The sequence below is a fragment of the Oryx dammah genome, unplaced genomic scaffold, assembly GCF_014754425.2.
Source record: "Oryx dammah isolate SB20612 unplaced genomic scaffold, SCBI_Odam_1.1 HiC_scaffold_2, whole genome shotgun sequence".
In the NCBI taxonomy this organism is placed as follows: Eukaryota; Metazoa; Chordata; class Mammalia; order Artiodactyla; family Bovidae; genus Oryx; species Oryx dammah.
Genome location: NW_024070186.1, coordinates 112,568,303 through 112,590,264, shown reverse-complemented (window position 1 = coordinate 112,590,264; position 21,962 = coordinate 112,568,303). Strand labels below are relative to the sequence as shown.

Below are 21,962 nucleotides of genomic sequence, written 5' to 3'. Positions count from 1 at the left end.
TTGTCTTTCCTAGCTTCTAGAGGCGACTTGCATTACTTGGCACATGGCCCTCTCACTCTACCTTCAAAGTCAACAAGGTGGCCACCCCTCTGACACTTTTCTGGTAACATCTCTTTCTCTGAACAAATAAGGAAAAGTGTTCTGCTTTTAGAGACTTATGATTATCCTGGACTCAAGCAGATAATCCAAAATGATCTCCCCATCCCAACTGTCGTAACTGCATCACATCTGTAAACTGCCTTTTGCCACATAAAGTAACATGTTCACAGGATCTGGGGATTGGGATGTGGCCACATTTGGAAGCCCACAATTCTGCCTACCACAGTAGCCACCTATTAAGAACGAGGAAGAGTAAAGGTAATAAGAAACAAGAGTGTGGGACTGTCAGGAGAATAACCTCATTTTAATACACTCTGCACTATAGCAGGCCAACCCTGTGTTCAGTGGCTCTTGCTCTGAGACCCCTAAAGGGCAGACTCAGTGGTTAAATAAAAAATGATAGACTTGTACTTTGCTTGAGGTAGAGAATGGTATAGACAATAGTGCCCATGATAACCTGAGATTAACCCTTTCCATGTACAAGGTAGAGGCTTGAGTGAATGGGTGAATGAATGGAGGTAAATGATATATTGACCAAATAAACAGAACTTGACCACAGTCTGGATACAAAAGGTGATAAAGAGAGAGAAGCATGAAAAAAGCTGACAACCAAGGAAGCAGCTAGAAGTTCAAGATCAGACAGTGAAGAAAGCATGGAGGAGGATTACATGGGATATCTTCCCCACTGTGCTCTGAAATTTCATTGTTTTTCAAAATTTCTGTTACAGAGCTGAAGGGTAAACATACTGGCAAACAGATAGAAAGCAAGAGATGTTTGAGAAAATATATTAATTATGTTTAGAAAAGGATTATTGGGCAGATGTTTTTTGGGGAACCAAAAACTAGACATAATATCTGTGGGGAAGAATTGGGGAAACTTCTAATTAGGAGCATAGAATAATTTTTAGAGGAGATTTTATCTTCAAAGAAATCTGAAAAGATAGAGCCATGTTTTAATTATGAAACGATGGCTTTGAGCATGTGTACCCTAGATCTCCCCAGCGGAGGTTTGCTGCATCTGGGTCCACTGACTTAGTAAGATGTGGTGGAAACTGAAAACTATCCTAAATAACAACCCCTGTGGGCAACACCCGATTAAATTTCTTTCTGGCTTTTGCACAATGGTGGCAATGGCTATAATCCAGAACATAAACAAAAAGTCATATGGAAGCAACAAACACATTAAAAAAAAAAAAACTTATTATTCACCAGTCCAAGAACTTTTTGTCTAAGACTTTGTCTGTGACTTATTTATATTACTGAGTAACTCTCCCCATGAACATAAAGCACAGATGACTACAAAGACACAGCATTTACATAGTCTAATGATTCCCATGTATGGATGTAGATGTGCATGCCAAGAAGTTTGGCATTCCACTTCAGAAACTGATTTAATAGGATGATGACAAGTGAAGTGTGTACAGGGTCAGTCCCATGATAACCCAGACATTTCTATTCTCATGTCCGGAAAATCAAGTCATTCATTCTCCATTACCAACGTGTTTCAGAGCAACATGTAAATAATGGGCAAACTGCCACACATTGAATTTGCTAAAATCAGTCCCATGGTATAAATAGAAACCAGAGCTATAACCACTACTAATGCATTATGATAGTTGAAGAGAATGACACAAATCTTAAACCTCCTGTTTCTTGAAGCTTACTCTAGGGGCTTGACAAACATCAATAAACAAGGACCAGAAAGAATCAATTTGGCTTGCCACTTGAATTATGAGTTCTTCCAGATAGCCACAAAGATTATCCTGCTAATGTAAATTGTCTCCGGTTAAACTTGAAAAGGATGCCGGTTTTCCCTGCCATGCAATACATTCCTGTTTACAGTACCTCTGTGTACTAGAGTGCTGCTTATCTAGGAAAACTATCTACACAGGAAATGAAACAAGATTAGAAATTCCCATTGGGTCTTCCTACTTTTTAATCAGTGTCTAAAGGGGTTTGCATAATTGGGGATTTTATAAACATCAGTCATGAAGAACTGATCTCACACTGTGGAATCATTAACAAGTATATGCCAGCATACAATGCATCTAACATACAACCACGAGAGTGTATGTCTGGAGTTTACCACCAATCATGTAGCCTTAAGGAGGGTGCCTAGAGTCACACACTCAACACACTCTTGGTTTTCGTCTGTTTCTGTTTCCAACATTATGTCACTTTTAATCCGTCTAAAACCCGGCACTGTGAGACTTCATCGCTGATGGCCTCGCAGACTCTTAGCACAACACCTGATTTCCATCCTGGCTTTCCCCATCAGACTTGGTATTCCTACCTGGTACCCTTGTCAAATTCATTCATCAATCCATATTTTCCCATAAGTATTTATTGAACCTGATTCTGTGTTTCTTGGTAGGTAGTGAAAATATATTGGAGAGCAAGACACCGATGTTAGACCCCAGCTTTCCCTAATAGATCAAGTTTTAGCCTAGTTCCTCCAGTTATACCCCCTCAGTCTTGAAAGGTTCAAAAGGGCCACTTGGCCCACTACCCTGATATAGATCACGACACAAGCATCACAGCCAAGGTGACCCTGCTCCATTAGCAGAGACATAGAGAAGATCTGTAGCATGTCAGGGTCCCTACCCTAATTGGCCCTTCAGCATCCTATACTGCACTGTCTCTTCTTGGTGTCAATGAAGATTCTACAAAGATTTGCAGCCACTCAGCCTACAACTGCTCAAAGTTCAATGCCTAAACTTTGGTAGAAGAACTGTATTGCTCTTAGGTAATTTTCATTTATTTATTTAATTTCTGCTCTTAATGACTTTGCATAAATCTGTGCCATTCTGGGAATGAGCAAAGGAGTCTCTTTGGTACCACTCACTCCCTTTATACAATAGTTTTTTGCTTCCAAGGAAGATGGGTCTATATGGGGGAAGTGGATTAGTTATAGAAAGGAATGTCTTTTCAGAGGAATTATCTGGAAGTTCACTCCCATTACTCACAAGCCCTGTTCTCTCTCTTTCCAAATGTCCTTTCAAAAGAAAATAAGAAATAAAAACTCTGGTTACTAAACCCAATCTATAGACTTAGATAATTGCTGTTTAACTTCTGCTTACCCACAACATGCTATTTACACTCACCTAGTGAAAGTTCAGTTCAGTTCAGTTCAGTCACTCAGTCGTGTCCGACTCTGCGACCCCATGAATCGCAGCACGCCAGGCCTCCCTGTCCATCACCAACTCCCAGAGTTCACTCAGACTCACGTCCATCAAGTCAGTGATGCCATCCAGCCATCTCATCTTCTGTCGTCCCCTTCTCCTCCTGCCCCCAATCCCTCCCAGCATCAGAGTCTTTTCCAGTGAGTCAGTTCTTCACATGAGGTGGCCAAAGTACTGGAGTTTCAGCTTCAGCATCATTCCTTCCAAAGAACACCCAGGGCTGATCTCCTTTAGAATGGACTGGTTGGATCTCCTTGCAGTCCAAGGGACTCTCAAGAGTCTTCTCCAACACCACAGTTCAAAAGCATCAATTCTTTGGCCCTCAGTTTTCTTTCTGAGGGCCATACATGACTTTCTCACATCCATACATGACTACTGGAAAAACCATAGCCTTGACTAGACAGACCTTTGTTGGCAAAGTAATGTCTCTGCTTTTCAATATGCTATCTAGGTTGGTCATAACTTTTCTTCCAAGGAGTAAGCGTCTTTTAATTTCATGGCTGCAATCACCAACTGCAGTGATTTTGGAGCCCAAAAAGGTAAAGTCTGACACTGTTTCCACTGTTTCCCCATCTATTTCCCATGAAGTGATGGGACCAGATGCCATGATCTTCATTTTCTGAATGTTGAGCTTTAAGCCAACATTTTCACTCTCCTCTTTCACTTTCATCAAGAGGCTCTTTAGTTCCTCTTCACTTTCTGCCATAAGGGTGGTGTCATCTGCATAGCTGAGGTTATTGATATTTCTCTTGGCAATCTTGATTCCAGCTTGTGCTTCTTCCAGCCCAGCGTTTCTCATGATGTGCTCTGCATATAAGTTAAATAAGCAGGGTGACAATATACAGCCTTGACGTACTCCTTTTCCTATTTGGAACCAGTCTATTGTTTCATGTCCAGTTCTAACTGTTGCTTCCTGACCTGCATACAGTGAAAGTAGCTTCACGTTAGTGTCAAGTGAAGAAAATCATCAACAGTTACAGAAGATTAGTATGGACTACACACATCAAAAGTATATGAAGTTCCAAGTAGAAATTGGGGACAGAAGGAAGTTTCTAAAGCATCCCAATGAGTGGTCTGTGTTCAGAATTTCTAACAAATCTGTACAAAATTTTTGCTACAAATGAAATGCTGTGGTCAGATTTCAATCTTTTCCTTCAATTTTCTCCCAATTGCATTAAGGTCCAATATTGAATCCATCTGTTTTATACAGGCAAATGCATTTGGCACCCTAACACTGAATCAGACCATCTAAGTGCATCACCCTCCACAGTATCTGAAATTATGTGGATGTCACCTCATGCAGTAGAAGAGTTTCTTCTGGGCAGAGTGCTGAAGGGGAGGAATTGTTTGTAAAAATATATATATAAATAAATAAAATAACAGAAAAGGTCTACTCTTTATAATACCAAGAATTCTCTAGCCATAGACTTGTGTCCTTTTTACCTCTATGCAATTCAAAAATTCTCTGACACACTACCGGGATAATGTTTCTCCTTTCTCATCTACTAGGGTGATAAAATTATACTTGCCTAGCCTATGCTCAATGTACCAAGTCACTTCAGTCATGTCTGACTCATTGCAACCTCATGGACTGTAGCCCTCCAGGCTCCTCTGTCCAAGAATACTGGAGTGGATTGCCATGCCCTCCTCCAGAGGATCTTCCCAACCTAGGGATTGAACCTGCGTCTCAGTCTCCTGCATTCGCAGGCAGGTTCCTTACCTCTAGCGCCACCTGGGAAGATTGCCCTAAACAGAGCTAATAAAAATGAAATGAGATAATACATGTGGAAATGCTCTGAAAAGCATCAAGTGCTATTTGTACTTAAGAGGAAATAATGTTGGTATTAGTGTTGGTCCTAGTGGTGGGGGTGTGACAAGTTCTCTGGCAGGGCTTCCAAATTTAGGGAGCACAGAACAATATTCTATGGGAAGTCCCTTGGAAAGAGGGATTAGTATGGGGTTGGTCCTGTAAGTCAAACAATCTTAGGAAACACTATGTATAGTATGTTCACCTTTTAGAATATGAAAAAACATGTTGGCCATGGAAGGCTTGGAACAGCCATGCAATAAAGAAATCTATCTAATTTTAATAATCCAGGATTTCTGAAACATAATGGATTGGACATATTTTTTCATATACCTAACACCTACTAATATTCCAAGACACCAGAGTCCCACAGAACATTCTTGTTATTCAAAGGGAACAGAAAATTAGATTCTCATCTGGGCCAAATGCTCATGGTATCCAGTCATCACAGAGGGTCTGAAAATGAGAAGTAATGAGTAACAAGCCAACTCCTTTCCCTTGTGAGACCCTATGCGAACAGCATGAAAGGTGAGATTTTTAATTTATGAGTAAAGGCAGATACTGACTTCTTCAAAAATTAAGACCTAGGATGCAACCTAAAAAGAGGGCCCCAAGTACTTCCAATCACTACAGATGCTATTAATACTTCTTTCACAAAGAGAAATAGTCAGATGCAAATATATTCATGGATTTTATAGATGTATCATCTTCATAGTCTCAAAAGGGACATAAATCAACAAGTGTTTACTGAAGCAGTCAGCCTTATGCTAGTACTTGGAGTTACACTCTTTCCTGTATTCAAGAGATGTTTTGACTTCTCAGTTGGAGAAACTTATAATCTAGAAAGCAGAAGTGAAGTCAAGATTCCACAAATTAAAACAGAAAGCAATATCCATTTGTGATGATAAACACATAATTCATCTTCAGAAATGTCTAGTAGGAACCCTTCTGGTCTAGTCATAGAGAAAGTGGGGAATGGGGAAAGACATCTGATCCTGATCCTGAACAGGGTTCCTCCATGCCACACGGCCAGATGCAATCTGAGTACTCACCTAAGTCTCTGGTAATAAACCCAGCACAGAAGTCAAATCAAAATGAAGGGTCCAGAAAGGCTACAAAAGACATACAACAAGATGGAATTTAATGAAAAAGTAGGAAAATGAAGACATTGGAACATTGAAGAAATGAGGACAGTGAAAAATAGGATGAAACCAAGACAGTATGAAACAGACACCTTTTCCAAAAATCCAACAGGACCAAATCTATAAATAACAAGTTACAAGAGTTTCATGTGATCAGGTCACTTTCTGCACGGATATTTAACTCTTGCTTCTTAACAGGCCATTTCTCTTCCCATTCCCTTACATAGACATCTAAAGCCCATTTAACCACATATTAATAACTTTGGTGTCTTTAATGTGATCTTGCAAATAGAGTTGCCTATTTTCTTATGCATAGAGTGAAACTCCAGGATTGTGAATTTCCTTCTAGGAAAACAAGTGGACTAACAGATGAAGAGATCTGGTATCGGCACACTGAGTGTACTCAGAGTACAGTGGCCCTAAGCACAAATTATAAGGGGCAACCATTATATGTCCACATTTAGGAAAAAAATCTGTGAATAATATAGAAGCCAAGATTGACAGGTGCCTCCTTAGCACAGTATGCGGCACTTCAGTCTCATAATCTGAAGGTCCTGAGTTCGAAACTCAGAGGGGACAGCACAAAGTGTTTGTGTTTCCCTGATAAAGAGTCTGCCTACAATGCAGGAGACCCTGGTTCGATCCCTGGGTTGGGAAGATCCCTTGGAGAAGGGAATGGCTAGCTACTCCCGTATTCTTGCCTGGAGAATCCCATGGACAGAGGAGCCCAGTGGGCTATAGTCCATGGGGTTGCAGAGTCAGACTTCGGGACTAACACTGTCAAAGTAGAATTCTAAATTCTCCCCCTTGTTGTCATGGAGGTTCTTGAAGGCTATCTTACAAAGGATTTCCTTTAAAGGAAACAGATGGAACCAGATGCCCTGAGATAGCATCCATCACAGAGCATCCAAAGGTACGTAGCACCAATTCTTTTTTTTTTTTTAATTTATTTATTTTTGGCGGCCCAGGGTCTTGGTTGCTGAACAGGGGCTTTCTCTAGTTGTGGTGAGCAGGGGCTACTCTGCAGGTGCAATGCACAGCTTCTCATCTCAGTGGCTTCTCTTGTTGTGGAGCACGGGGTATAGAGCACAGGCTCAGCAATGTAGCACAAGGGCCATGGGTTTAGTCGCCCCTTGGCACATGAAATCTTCCCAGATCAGGAATAGAACCCATGTTTCCTGCATTGGCAGCCAGATTCTTAATCACTGTATTACCAAGGAAGTCCAAAAGCATCAATTTTCAGTGTACTCAGTAGTGAAAGTGCTAGTTGCTCAGTCATGACCAACCCTTTGTGACCCCATAGACTACAGCCTGTCAGGCTCCTCTGTCCATGGAATCCTCCAGGCAAGAAGAGTGAAGTGAGTAGCCATTCCCTTCTCCAAGGGATCTTCCCAACCCAGGGATCGAACCAGGGTCTCCCACAAGGTAGGCAGATTCTTTACCGTCTAAGCCAGCAGGGAAGCCCACTCAGCATTAGGTGCAGTCTAAGCCAGTCAAAACTCTCAGCATGTGATGGTATACACCAGAAGAGTGTATTCAAGCCCTTTGTATGTCAAAGCAGTATGGAAACATATCTACTCAAATAACCCTCACACCTTGACTGAATTACCAGGAAGACACAGTGGTCAGGCCAACATACAGACTGTCCCTCCTGATCCCACACCCCAAACACAAAGCATATCGTACTTTCCTCCCAAGTGGCATCGAGAAGGACCAAACTTTGCTTTTCTGTGTGTTTCTCCAAGCCATCCCGATGTACACCTGGCATTCAGAGTAACACACCCAAAGCTCCCTCTCATGAGCAAGGATGGTTGTGGAGCTCCTGTCACGCCCAGTACTTAGCTCACCCATGGAATTTACCATAGGGAATAGAAACTGCCTATTTATCTCTGCTCCCCAACAAGACTGTTTAAGTTCCTCAAAAGTGGTAATGAAGCTATATTGGTCTTTTGAACACAGTTTCTATGACCCTGACAGAAACATACTAGCAGCTCTAAAAGCAATTTTTTTTAGTCGAATCAGGTAAAAGGGCTAGGAACAGAGAAAGGTAGGAAAGGATTTATTTTCAAAAAATGTTCCACAGTTCATAAATAGCTATTGACCACCTACTCCGTGATATGCCCTGTGTCAGGAGGAAGAGTTAGGGCTCCAAGGAGGGAGCAATGAATTTGAGGAGAAAATAAGTGAGCATATGTGTAAAGAGTAGAAAATGTCATAAGTACCAATTTCCCTGGGAGGTTCAAAAAAGGATCAGGAAACATTTCCTGAAGAAGGTGGTTTTGAAGTATTAAAGGATTTGAGCAATATTCACCTGGCAACAGGCACTCCATTGACAATAACATAGAAGATGAAGAGCTACAGTCACAGATATTATGATGAGCAAAATTTCTCCTGCCTGAAACACATTTATGGGGTGTGTAAATGAAATGAATACTGGGCTTGAATCTGGGGGGCTCTTTAATGCCAGAATATGAACTTGGATGTTTTTTCAATTGAAGTGCAGTTGATTTACAGCCTTCCTAGATGGCTCAGGGGTAAAGAATCTGCCTGCCAATGCCGGAGATGCAGGTTTGATTCCTGGGTCAGGAAGATCTAGAGAAAGAGAGGTGGCAATCCACTCCAGAATTCTTGCCTGGGAAATCCCACGGACAGAAGAACCTGATGGGCTACAGTCCATGGGGTGGCAGAGTCAGACATGACTTAACGACCAAACAACAATAGGTGATTTACAATGTTATGAAGTTTCAGGTGTACAACATAGTGATTCACAATTTTTAAAAGTGATCCTTCACTTAGAGTTATTATAAAACATTAGTTATATTCCCTGTGCTGTATAACATATGGTTTTCTTTACAGAGTGGTATCACTGAAGGCGTCTGAATGAAGACATGACATAATCATTGCTGTGTTTAGGGTGATTGCTACAGGGGCACCAGGCCAGGTAATTTGGGATAGGTAAGGTCTGGTCACCTGTTAGACCTCTTGTCTCAGATAAACATTTTTGCCTGTCAAACTGGAGCTTTTCATGAAAATCTTAGGTTGTAGAAGATATAACTCTAAGCAGGAAATATGGGATTTATTAAAATTGAACATGAGGTAAATATTAATGAAAGCATAAGAGTAAATCACAATTAGAAAGTATGGAGGATAGTAGATAAGGCAGGATTACGAATTATTCAGCAGGGGAAGTCTAGGACCAAGACATTCCCATATTTTAGAAAGGATTTAAGATGGCATATGGTAAGGGTGAATATATTTCTCTAGTACTCTGGAAAGCTTTTACTTTTCCACTCTTAAGTAAGGAAAAAAAACTCTCCCTGGACTATATTTTTCCCTCTCCATTGTACAGCCGCCATGAGAGAATCCCTACGATGAAATTTTCAACAAACAGAAAAAAATGGAATGGCTTTAGGTGCCATTAGTTATGGAGAGGGTAAAAGATGAAAAAAAAAGGTTCAGTGACCCTAGTAAAAGTCTAACAGTTTGGGAAACCAAAAAGAGTCACAATCATTTAGTCTATATTGAAAAAGGCAACAGATTTTTCCTAATTAAAGAAATAAAGAGGTGGAGCACTTGCGAAAGGGAAGAATTCATAGTGGGAGAATAGATAGCTTCACAGGAAATCAAATCAATTTATTCAGACATCAAACAAATTCAGCACAATGAACAGAATTTTCAGAAACTGGGGCTCTGTGTGGTGTGGTTACATTTCCACCAATTAAAAGGAGAATTACTACTTGATTCAGAAGGAAAAATTAAAAAGCTGCAAGGTTTAGAGGTTGATGGCTAAATCTGGGAGTGCTCATTTTCTCAGTGCGTTTGACTCTGTAACCCCTCTATAGCCCACCAGGCTTCTCTGCCCATGGAATTTTCCCAGCAAGAATACTGCAGTGGGTTGCCATTTCCTCTTCCAGGGGATAGTCCCAACCCAGGGAATGAACCTGAGTCTCCAGCGGCTGCTACATCGGCAGGCAGATTCTTTACTACTGAGCCACATAGGAAGCCCAAACCTGGGAGACTTCTTCCCAATCCTGAGACTTAGAGAGAATGATTACAGTTAAGAGCTAATTAAACCCCACCTTTGGGGATTCTGGATCTAGAATACAGACAATGTTTAATGTTGGGGTGTGATCCTCTTATAGCAAACACTGGACTAATACATTATGAGCTTTACTCTTATGACTCAAGTTAAGGATGTGTATCATGGAAACATCAGGTTGACTTCACCGGGATGCTGAATTTTTAAAGGAACATCTACTGACTAGTACAGAGCAGGCATCTGAAAAGTGGAAAGAGCTGGTTAAGCCTCCTTCTTTTACATACAGACACTGAATCCAAAAAGGATAAAACATCTGCCGCAAGTTTGTATGGGTAGTTAGTGGCCCAGCTGGGACTAAACCCCATATTTCCTGACCCTCCATCCAGTGCTCTTTATAAAGCCAGCGGAGCTGTGAGGCAGTCATCTGTGGATCACCCGAGTCAGTCAGCTCTCTACCATCTGGGCCAACAGGAAAACAGTGACTCACAGAATCCAACGTTCCTCTGGAATGTAGGAGAGGTGTGCTTTTCTTCTGTACTGTGAACCTTTTCAATTTTTGTAAATAAAACCCTACTTTAAATGTCCTAGGAGAGCTGGCAATTGTAAGTGCCTTGCAGTCCAAGATCATATTTGGTGATATTTAACAGAAGCTTAGGCTGACTGACTGATGGGTCAGCTGATAGACAAAGAGTAAATTTCTGTACATTGAACTTCAGATCATCGTGATTTTTGTTTGGACCCAAAGCCATGATCATTTGCATTTTGAAGCAATTGAGGAGTGGTAGGAAAAACTGAAGGTTGAAATTTGCTGAGGATAACACATAGGAAATAATTCAAAGTAATTTAAACAACATAAATCTGACAGCATAAGTTTTTAATACCAGGGTCCACTGTTTCCTCATCCAGAACCCCTTCAAAATTCAAGGATCTCTACATGAAACCCATTATCTCTGGACTAATGCTTTTTTTCCATATATATATATTTTTTGAAGTATAGTTGACTTACAATGTTTCAGGTGCAAAATAAGGTGATTTAGTATATACATATAACATACATTATTTTTCAGATTATCTTCCATTATAGGTTATTATAAGATACTGACTATAGTTACCTGTGCTACACAGTAAACCTTTGTTGCTTGTTGCATATCTATTTTTTTGAACTAGAAATCTAGCATTCTATTCATATTAAGTCAAACAAGTGGAATCAAAATGTCATCAAGTTTTTAGTTAGGAAATGTTCATAAGTTTTCTAAAATGTATATATATTATACATACTATTTATAAACATGTGAACAAAAACTTTTCTACCATGCTTGATAAAGGCTTGAGTAAGAACATCAAAGAAAAAGAAAAGAGATGGAGAAATTGGAAAAGCTAAACTAAATGAAATGGGAGACTTGACTATGGCATAGAAAAAGTGAAATAAACTAGATAAAAGTAAAAGAAAGTGAAAGAAAGTGACGTCTCTCAGTCGTGTCCGACTCTTTGCGACCCCATGGACTGTAGCCCACCAGGTTCCCTGTCCATGGGATTTTCCAGGCAAGAATCCTGGAGTGGGTTGCCATTTCCTTCTCCAGGAGATCTTCCTGACCCAGGGATTGAACCCAGGTCTCCCGCATTGTAGGCAGACGCTTTACCATCTGAGCCACCAGGGAAGTCCAGATAAAAGTAAAAGATTATCTTTTTGATAACATTACAGCTACAGCAGGTGAGTTAAAGACTGGCCCCTTTGACACACAGAACAGGCACCAACCTTCACATTAATCTCATCTATCATCTTGGCCACACTCTGGGAGAATTCTGCCTTCCCATCTCCTAAGAATCACCCAGGACACTGTAGGGACACTCTAGGGTAGAACTGCCATCATTTTTGCCACCTCACGCAGACCTCCAAGTCTGCAGGACACAGACACTCAGTTTTCTCTAAGTATGTTTATGGCCCTGGAGAGACTGGCAAGTATTTATATGCAAAGCTACTATAAATAGCCTATACAAAGAAAGGCAAATTCTTAATAATATGCCATTTCTAGCACGCCATGCTATGGCTCAAAAGTCTCTAATGACTTCTCATTGCCTAGAGTTACAGTTCAGACTACTGAGGTGACATTGAAGGCCATCCACAGGCTGACTCCATCTCTCCTTTCTTGTTTCTTAGCTTCATTGTTCTGCTACACAAACCCTTCCCTTAAGTCATGCCAGCCATTTACCGTTCTCCACATATTCCTGTGACTCCCCCAGTTGTGTACATTTCCCTCTTTGTCCTAGAATTCATCACTCACCCATTCCAATTCTGGTTTCCACAGTCAATCCAAATGCCAACACCTCCCTGAAACCACTTTGCAACCCAACTAACAAGAATTACATGGTTTTTTTTTTCCTTCCATGAGAGTAGATCTACATTCTTACTATTTTCCTCTGCTTTGAATACCCCACACTGTCTGTATCCATTCTTAATAGGTATTTATTAGTTGATTAATTCTAAATTTAAAAAAAAGTTTCCATTTTCAAAGCTCTTTAAAATAAGGTAATAATCTGTAGCTGTTATTACATTCACACAATGGAAACTTCAGAGCCATCTAGTATGTTGCCATTGGATTCCTTTCTTTCCACAAAAGACCAAACTAGGTCATTTCAAACCTCAGTCACCTTCAAGAGATTCTAGAAGGGCACTCGAAGAGTCAGCAAAGAGATCACATTCCTGGATTCCTGATTTGTTGTCCAGATCTGCTAGAGTTAGATTCAGGCAAGTGTGAACTGGAGAAATGAACTAACCGTTAGCACCATCCAAACAAAATGAAAGGAGCTCTTTTGTTACATAGCTGGATATTCAAGTTTGAAAGGAGGGAGTGATGGAGGAAAAAGGAAAAGAAAATACAGCTGTCAATTGCCTTCCCTTTGAATGTGCTTTGCTTGCCTTTTCTGTTTCTATTTTTCACAACTATGTGATGGATCTGGAATGTCTGAAGGCATTAAATCAGAATTGAAAAGGTGATTTGCTTTAATCTGATAAGGATATCTACTAATACATGGATCACCCAGAGGTGCCTCTAACTGGGTCCTAATTAGCTTTCCCAGAAAACATTTCTTCACTAAACTATAAAGTTCCAGGAGTGGTAGCTTTCTTGTGAAATCATATTTGATTTCAAGGGTCAACCCCAGAAGACTCAATGCAGTTTTATTTCTATGTCCAGTAACAAAGCTGTTCATTTCAGAGACTTTCTTCAGTGGATTTAGGCATATTCTCAGAGCACAAACATACTATTTGTGAAGGGGGTCTAGAGATGAAAAATTATAATTATTAAGACAAATAATCAATGTCATGAAACATCATGAGTAACATCTGAGTAACTGTTCTAACGTCAAGTTTGTGTTTATAATAAAGAACTTAAATGTTTCACCTCATGTATCATTAATTCTCCTTATATCCCAGGCACAGGGGGTTGTTGACTCCCAGATGTATCCGAATGAGAATAAGATTAGTTATGAAGAAAGCAATTGAGGCTTTGAAGTCTAGAGGCAGACAGATGGGATTATGAAAATGTAAAAGTTATGTTCAGTGTAACCTTAACACATATGGCAACTAATCTTACAATTTTCCAAATACCACTGTTGGATATTTTCTTATGAATTTCTTTAAAATCCTTTTTTATATCTGTGGACCTTTTACAACCAATGGTTCTTAAAGGGAGGAGGGGATTTTTTTTTGCTCCTCACCCCACCCCCAGTTTGGGTAAGTGTAGGCACATTTTCAATTCTCATAACTCAAAAGGAGGGTGCTACTGGCATCTGGTGGGTAGAGGCCAGAGATACTGCTCAACATGCTATAATAGCCGGAAAAAGTTCTCACCAGAATTATCTGGACCAAGATGCCAACAGTACCCAGTTCAACATATCCAGCTCTTGGTCATCATTTTTCCTTCTCTTGGAGTCTGATAACCTCTCCCCACTCCACACACAAAGACATCAGGACTGACCTGAGGCCAGGTCAGGCATTCTATATGGTGGCCTCATATGCAGAGAGCACATACTCTGGAAGCTCACCAAATATGGCTCCCCTTCCTGTTAGCTTGAGCTAGTTGCTTAACCCTTTGAAATTCCTTTCTTTAAAAAAAAAAAAAAACTACACAATATGAATCATATCTTACTCCATAAGGTTGTGGTGAAATGAATCAAGTTTCACATTTATATAGTTATATATCAATATTGTCAGTAAAAGTTATTTCCCTTGTTCTTTTCAGGCCCATCCATCCATCTCCCTGCCCCTTTCTTTCCCCTTGTCAGTACCCCTCATCCCCAAGGCTCAGGTTCTCTCTTTTCAAATGCTTTAATTCCTGTGGTGGCAAAAATCAAACTTGGGCTAGGAAGTGAGTCACGGCTCAGCAGCTAAAGGAGTTTGTTTTTCTTTCTCTGAATGTATTTCTTAAGAATTTCGGCCTGATCCTTCAGCCTCTTGTTGGTTGAATCCTCTTAATGTTTAAGACACACAGAGAGCTATGGCACCAAGACGTTTTCCAATTGCTAGGAATGAGAGTTTTTAAAATACCGAAAATAACCAGAGGGCAGAGAGCCCTGCAATCCTGTTACATAAGCAGATGTTGGAGGACCGAGGCTGGTTTTGAGGTTCCTTTCTCCACAAGCCAATCTCCGCTGATCCTCTCCAACCTTTGCTGGATTTACCTTAATGCTGCAGAAGTCTCCCGAGGGGCCTCTGGATGCTGCGCGCTACCGGCAGCACCAGGAGAACTTACTGGTCACAAAGCACAGTGGGGAGTGATGAGTGAAGGGCCGGCTTTCACCCGCGGGTGGTGGGAGACAAGGACGCAGGAGGGCGGCCGGATGGCAGCCGGCTGTGGACAGCCCTTCTCCGCGCCCACCTAGAGCTCGGCATGTGCTACTCCGACGGCCAGCTTCCCCTCCTTTCCCTTGCCTGTGAAATTCCAAATATTCCTGAACCGTTATTTAGGTTTTCGAATTCACAGAAAATACCTATTGTGATTCTCCGTCACTCACAACTCGCTCCCCAACACCACTACCATCTAAAATGTCATACAAAATGGCAAATAATCAAATTCCGCTTTCCCTCCGTATCCTGCTTGTTTGACTGTCTCAGTCTCCTGGTCATTTTCTCCCCAGTCTTTTCCCTGTCTGTGGACGACATCCCTTTATAAGTTTTCTCTCCTGTCTCTCTCTGTCCCTCTTTTTCTCTCCTTCTCCCTCCTCTCCCGTTTCCACTGCTTCCTCCGCTCCTCCACCCTCCTCCCTCCCCGCCCCTCCTCCCTCTCTCCGGCTCCTGGCTCTGCCCTCGCCGCCCCTCCCCAGAGAAGAGTGTCCAGCTTCCCGGGGCTGCCCGCCCGCCGCTGCTCCTCTGCCCACCTACCATGAGGAGCGGCTCCTCCCACCTGCCCATAAAAGCCAAGTGCATGTTACCAGCAGCGGATCAGAGCACTTTCCCGGTCCTCTCCTGTGGGAGCCCCCGAGCCTCTCTCCTGGATCTTACGTGCTCAAGGTAAGATAACCCTTCTGCAGGCATCCGACCTACTGGGGGTTGCTTTGGGGGAATCAGTTTCCCCTGGTCAACGTGCTTACTGTTTGGTTAGAGCTGATTCTTATGGATGCCAGATCGGCTGCTCCTTTAAACCAGCAACTGGTTTGAAAACAAACTTCTGTTTGAACGGTAAAATAAAAGTTCGTTTGGGGCAGAAACAGCAGCATAAATATTGCAAAAATCTTTTCGCCTTTTAAATCACTTTTGCCCCTGGTTGCTGGCTGTTGCCGAGGTTAAAGTGTATCTGTTTGGGGTGTTTTCCTGACCGCTTTTCATTGTAAATATTTCACGTAACAGTGGGGGCAAGGAAAACTTTGTCCCATTGTCAAAAATGTACTTTAAAAGAACACAATTAGTTTCCTAAAAATAGCACAAAGGTCTGCTAACAATTTTGCCATGTTTTCCAAACCCCCAAGACAGCTTCTGTGAGTCCTTTAAAAAATATCTTTCCAGGTTTAAGTGCTTGGAAAAAATGATGCCAATGGGTACCCTTTGCCCAGAGACCATAATCAGGTGGCTGGTAGATAGGAAAGAACAAATCCAAATTGACAAGCTACGGCACAACGTGAGAGTACAAAATTGTCTTTTCAAGACGTCCTAAAATGAGAATTGTGCTGGAATAGGAGTGTATAAGAGAACTTCATGAATTTCTATACACACACCTAAACATAAAGCATTTCAACATGTTCCACAGTCAGAGAAAAATACAGGCCAGATTATCCAATACTTCTGTTTACACCCGAGGGTTGTAAAGAACGTTCAGCTTGAAGGCTTTGGAAGTTTGATCCCTGCTTGTCACCTTCTTTTCCCTTATCTAGTAAAAATTGATCTGATTGCCAGAGAGATAGTCTTTAAGCTACCCTCATTTTTAAAGACTTCGGACTTTACATCCTGATCTTTGAGGTCTGAGAATATGTGTCTTGCACCTGTGAAGGAAAAACGTCCTCCGCAGCTACTTCTGGAAAACCAGACACTTAGTCCATGAAGTTTGCAGTCAGAATCTGCGGGCTGTGTGGGATGAAACTCTCTCATGTGGGAGAAAAACCCTCTTTAAATATTTCCTCTGGGGAATTGCACAAGACAGCTGAGAGACGGCAAACCAAAGCTGGCAGTCAGGAAACCAAACCACTGTTTCAGCCCTCAAGGTTCTTAAAGTAAGAGAGGAAAAGTTTTCTTTTTTTTTTTTTTTTTGGTTTGTTTATATTGTTTCACTTGAAAAAGGAAAAGTCTCCAAAGCTGTAAAAAATTCTTCACTATTAAAGAAAATAGAATCATTAGAAGTTTAGCTGAGGGTCTTCCAAACCTTTCCTCCTTATCATTTGCATATCAAAAGAAATAATAAAGGTATTTAAAATTTCTATTTGGCATGGAGAGGATTCAATGCTATTATTCAAATGAAAAAGTTTATGTAAAACTTTCTGTCATGCGAAATTTTGCTTCATTGGAAAAAATTATTACTAGGAGTGTGGTTTCCTTTAAGAAAATGATATAAAATTACTATTGGCCATGATAATATGTGACCTGAGCATATTAAAATACCTTTTATCTCAAGCCCCAGTGCAGACTGCTTGCTTTATATTTGCTGTAAGTGGGTAATCATCCATGACAAGAGCACAGGTATGGGACCAGGCCAAACCAAGTGTGTGGTATGTCCAAGCTAATTCCTCTTTTATGTTAGTGCCGGATTCACGCCCATCACCACAAGGGTGAAAAGACACTGTTTCATTCACCAGATCCCCTTGAGGAAAGTTATCTTTTCTGGGAGGAAAAAAAAAAAGTGCTGCCCGTGTAAAAGAGCTCCCTGTTATTCCTAAATGTGGGGATGAAAAGTGTTCCCCCAGGGTTCGCTTCTGCTTTTCCTGGCAGTTAATCCACTCTACCAGCTATGAACCATTTCACAGAAACTGCTTTCCCCATGTGCCATCACATTCAACACCCTAAATAACGAGATGAGATCATCCTAGACTGCTCATGACCTCACTTTCCCAGGGGTCTTTACCAGACACTAAAAATGATACTTTCTCCATTGTTTCCTCCTTAAGTTTATAGAAAAATCAGTAGTGGGGATTCATGGAGTCCCCCCATGTCTCCCCCTTTGCACAGGATATAGAGGCATGAGTCTTGTCTATGCCATTGTATAGCTGCCCCTGGATTGGGTTGGTTCATGGCCATACCTACCCCATACCACTCCAGCAAGATCTGAGTGACTCCTTTAATGTTTCTTATAAAAGAAAAGTGACTGCATGTTTCCCTAGAGATACACGGGAAGGGTGCTTGGTTGATCTGGAGGGCCTGTTACATCTAGGAAAACACATTTTAGATCTTCTGCTATTCCCAAAATTATAAAACAATATTCTTCCCATGATGAGAAGGTATATCGTACCTTAATTCCATTTGTGAAACAAAAATCAAGGAGAGGGGAATGAAATGAACAGAGAATTGAGAGGGAAGCTGGGCAGAACTGCTCCTAGAAAGTGCCCTAGAAGAGCAAGACCAGAGTCTCTGTAACAAATGCAACTTCTTTTTGCTCTTTTTTTTATGTGGAATATGGGGAACAAAATCCATATCTGCTGTTGTTGTTTTTTTAATCAATGAGAGTATTTCTAATAATTTAAGATTCATCTCTACTATACCCTTCTGTAACAGAAAGAACAGCTCTTCTAGAGACCAAAATGATTTCAGGTCTGCCCCACATGAAAAACCCATAGATCTTTGCCAGTTATAATTTTATAATAAAAGCCACATTCTGAATATAAAAAGCCTCAGAACACATTTTTAACTAATGGGTAGTTCATGTCAACAAATCCACCTCTAACTCTCTCAAAGAGTCCAATTCAGTAACTATTTGAAAGTTACAAGTTAGAGGCAGCTGTCTACTCCTCCCTATCCATGGTCTTCAGCTGTGATATGGCAACCTGCAGCGTGATTGACGTGCAGTGGTATTTGCCAATCTCTGGTCCTCCAAGAAACCCTCTGAAAATTAGGTCTTTCTTCAGGCCTTGGCTTCCTTCTCTTCCACCAGGCCCCCGTGAACATCCATATGCATAACTCAAGGAAAGTATAGATCTCAAGACTAGAGTGCCGTCTTCTGAGAGTTTCACTGTTCTAGCTACTGAGTGAAATGAAAAAAAAAAAAAAGATACAGAGAGAAGAATGAGTGTCCTATGTAATTTAGAGAATCACTTTAGCATTGTGTAAAAAAGAACCCCTTACTACCCAAAGTATCTAAAAATTTAAATTAAGAAATAAAAAGGCCAGCTTACAGGTTGTTTCAAAATGATAAGAATATAATGAAAAAGATCTTCCAATGACCTGACAGTCATTAACATCAGTTTATACCCCCAAGTACTAATTTAGACCTCAGCTGCTGCTGCTGCTGCTGCTAAGTCACTTCAGTCGTGTCCGACTCTGTGCGACCCCATAGACAGCAGCCCACCAGGCTCCCCTGTCCCTGGGATTCTCCAGGCAAGAACACTGGAGTGGAGCTCAGCTAAACTTCCCCTTTGCAGAGACCCAAGGAGTGAAGACTGGGAAAGAATAGTAACCACATTTCAGCACCAACAGAGAAGCCACTAATTAGACATTCCACTATTGACTTGGGAACTACATTTGCTGTTTGAGGAAGGAGGTTCTTATAGTCTATCTTTAAGCAAATAGATTTGCAACAAGAGGGCTAAAGGGAGTCACACACGGTCGGAATGTCTATAATCTGGGGGCCCTGTGAACGCAAATCCACAAAGCTGTTGAAATTGCAAGGAATCAAACTGAAGTGACTGAAACAAAAATGGTCCCAAAAACTGATCATAGAGTAATCTATTAAAATAATAATGAATTCTCACTTCTCAGTGTAACATAACAGTAAAAGCTATTATGGACACCTATAACTGATTATGTAAAATGTTAAAACACATTGATGGTCTATCTTCAATCTCCTCTGTTAATTTTGGGCTCACTTCTACTGTCCTTCCTGGAAAATGAAAGCTGTTCTTCTCTCCTTCAGTACAGGATTTACAGATGCAGTCATGCCTCTCTGTGCTACCTCCTTTTTTTTTCTTTCAGTGAAAGAAATCTCTTTTCAATCCTTATAGATCTTATAGTTTCTGGAGTACCACTCATAGCTGTGGCATTTCTCTTTATCAAAAGTCTCATACTTCTCTTAAACAGGTGATGTAGATTTTCACTCCAACAAATAGGAAACCTTTACATTTTTCTAAATTTTAATTCATATACCTAGAAGATAGGTAATTTAAACTTGCTACATGCCTCCAAACTGAAATGAAGCATCTAAGAAGTTTTATTTATCTAGACTCTAGTCTAACTTCTTGGGGTTTAAAATTTTATTTAGGGAATCACACAGTACAAAGGCTGAAAGAATCCTTGGAGCTAATTCTAACAAAGTTAATTCTACAGATGAGAAAAGTCAGAGAGGTTGATGTCTTTCCTAAGGTCACCCAGACATGAGTAGGAGAAGCAGGACTGGAGTTCGTATAACCAAACTCTCTGTTCAGGGCTCTGTTTTGAATAACTATCATGTGTCTTCCTCATATAGTGTGTATCTAAGATGTCTCTGACTGTGACGAGAATTCTGTTGAAACATAAAATATAGAGTTCTCAAAAACCGTAACTGGTAGAGGTTTGGGGCTTCAGCTGTACCTCTCCTACGGAACGTTCAGAAACACTGGTACAATCCCTTATGAAGAGTGAAGTCACTGGTTGTCACCATCACAGGCACCTTGTGTGTTTTCATCTTCATTCCGGGTCTCATATGTAATAGCTGCTTGGTAAACCTGTGTTGAGAGAGTGAGTGATTGATTAAAAGAAAAAAAGGCTAAGTATAAAATATCCATATTTCTTAACTCCTTCCATAAAAATCCTTACAAATCAGATCTCAAGTATATCAAATTTAAGATTCCCTGGTGCTTTAAGTAATGCAGGAGAGTTCATTTAGCCTTATCAATGGCTGAGCCATTTCCCTGCCTACAGAGATTTCATTAATCCTTACATTTGCCTGAGTTCTAGGAATAATGCTATTTTTTGCAGCAGGCTTAAGATTGAGTTCCAATTTTTCCATGACAGAACAAGTCTATTATTATTTATGTGATGATTTACAGCATAACCTTCCTCTTCTGGCATCACATTGACAGTGTGTTATCAATATACCTGGAATCTCCTCAGGTCTTTAATGAAAGAAATGACAAAAATATGCATAATGGACCATTAAGGAAATAGTGGTTAAGGGATGTAGGCATGAGAAGTGTTATGACACGAGAGAGGGATTATCAAGAAGTCAAGAGTATACAGAGAAGATAGTGCAGCTAAGAGGATCCATTTCTCTAAAACAGAAGAGGGAGAAACTCCAGAGAAGCGATTTTTTTTAACATGATTGTCAGAGCTAAGACCCACTCAAATGTTTGGGAAGTAAAACCCTATTTGGATCAGACTTCTTTCTGTACAGTACAATATTAGGAATGGCTAACATGGGGGAAAGCTTTATAAATTTTACATCTATTAAAACTCTTCTTAACCCTTAACTGGACTTCCACTGAGGAAAGAACCTCACTTGACCTCATTTTAAACTTGACCCTGACCCAGAGTACTAACTCCATGGATATCATATCATCAAAATGTTCTCTGCTAAGAGAAAAATACAACTTTTCGTAATACATAAAGTTACCCCAATATGGAAAGTGGTAAAGGTAGAAGAGAATATTCTTGTATCTTTTCTAGAAAGAACTTACTGAGAAAGAGAAAGATGTTACCTCAGATGCTTCTTCACTTTCCTCTAAAGCATGCCTGACAATTGTTTGCAAAACTTTGAAATAGTCATTGTGTTTCTGAAATTGGTTTATTGTATGTTAAAATTTATATGGTCCGACTAAGCTTCATTGTGAAAACATACTTTTAAGTGAGTCTTTCTTGAAGACTGTCTTTCTTAAGCTCTCTTGATGTGTTTACATCTCAGGATATTTAGGCACTGGCATCATTTGATGTGCTGAGATTAAAGACAATTAGTCACTTCATGTACTACTTTTCCAACTAACTGAATAGGCCTGGGTGTGGATGTCAGCTGTTGGCTTCTCCAGGAAATAAAATGTATCAGCCTGTTGGGGAGCTTTTCTAGTCCTCTCTGTTAGCTAGATAAAAC

The 21,962-nt window shown here is 40.6% G+C and overlaps 1 protein-coding gene across 1 annotated transcript in view; it reads left to right on the top strand.

The window, feature by feature from the left end:
* The first annotated feature begins 15,595 nt into the window (after positions 1-15,595).
* The window catches only part of COL8A1 (collagen type VIII alpha 1 chain), a 166,000-nt gene continuing 159,633 nt past the window's right edge, over positions 15,596-21,962 (top strand). Inside the window, exon 1 of the mRNA XM_040226103.1 lies at positions 15,596-15,778. The gene's annotated coding sequence lies outside the window, so the exon portion shown is untranslated. The remainder of the gene's footprint in view (positions 15,779-21,962) is intronic.